This window comes from Larimichthys crocea, chromosome XXIV (assembly GCF_000972845.2).
Source record: "Larimichthys crocea isolate SSNF chromosome XXIV, L_crocea_2.0, whole genome shotgun sequence".
In the NCBI taxonomy this organism is placed as follows: Eukaryota; Metazoa; Chordata; class Actinopteri; family Sciaenidae; genus Larimichthys; species Larimichthys crocea.
The window spans coordinates 1,801,858-1,803,126 of record NC_040034.1 but is presented as its reverse complement, the minus strand read 5'-3'; the positions used below and the strand labels follow the sequence as shown (position 1 = coordinate 1,803,126).

Here is a 1,269-nt window from a genome sequence, read left to right as displayed (position 1 = left end):
GAAGGTTCCACTTCCTGTTCATATTCTTCAGTCCTCCCGTCACATCTGTCTTCAGCTGATCTATGTTTTATCTAAAACCTGCTGGCAGACCCCACTCACTCAAAAACAATAGAAACAGTTGAGATCAAACAACATCTGTGACACCACGTAAAGTGATCAATATAAGCAATATCACAATAAACTCCTGTTCCTCCTTCCTGTATATTTAAGTCCACTAATTCAAATACAAAAAGCACACACAAGTGCTATGGTATCCCTCTCACAACGATTACTGTCCTGGATCCATGATTTGAACAGAACTGTAACATGTCATCTGTCTGAAAACCAAAAAATTAAAATGTAGCATCTCGAAGCTTGTTAGCTCATTTGATGAAGCTGATGGACTTTGATGATTCTTCAGTTTTTGGTTGTTTTCCACATGGCTGAATGAACTAACTGTACGTCTCTAAATTCCATAATGTGATAAAATGCAGCAGGTCACATTGTAAGATGGACAGTCTATACTTGGACAGTGCGGTCTGACTGGCTGTCGCAGTCCACGTCTTGTTGGATCGTTTCTTCAACACTGGGGACAGTGTCCACAGCTGGTAGAGACCGGATCCTTCAGGACGCCTGACACAAACCACAGCAGCGACGCGCTCTCACAGGAACAGACTCCTCTTCCTCTCCTGTGAAGACTTTCTTTATCACTCAATGATTTGTTGGACTGTTGCTGACAAAGATCAGATTGGGCGACACTGTCATGAATATATCTCTTTCGTCATCATCTTCATCAGGTCAGTTTACAGTAAAAACAGTCCTTTTACTTGGTGTCTGAGGGTCAGGTTCATTACTGAAGTCTGGAGGAATCTCAATGGACTGGTCACCTTCATAGACGACAGATGGTTCTGGAGACGCGCTCTCTGTTGTTGGACTGACTCTGCAAACACCAACATGTTTTTATTCAGAATCACATGCATCTTATATAATCCTCTGATCAAGTCATGTATGGAAACGCTAAATAACAAACATGAACTCAACAGTTTGATTCATCTGTCGACACAAAGTCTTGATTAATTGTCTTGAATTGAATAATTCACATTAAACCTGCTGAAACCAAGAAAACAAGCAGAGACTTAAAGAAAAGTGAGCAGGTGAAAATATGACTGTTGTATTATATTGTGTTTGTTGTTTCTTATGGAAGCCTGTTACTGTTTCACCTCTCAGACTGACTGAAGTCCAGAAGATGGATGTTCATGTGGAGGAAGAGGAGGACAGAGCAGAGTCTCC

At 41.1% G+C, this 1,269-nt stretch overlaps 1 protein-coding gene across 12 annotated transcripts in view; it reads left to right on the top strand.

Annotated features, from left to right (window-relative positions):
* Positions 1 to 1,269, top strand: part of LOC109142868 (NACHT, LRR and PYD domains-containing protein 12-like) — a 10,895-nt gene that overhangs the window by 4,280 nt on the left and 5,346 nt on the right. The gene's annotated exons all lie outside the window — the stretch shown is intronic.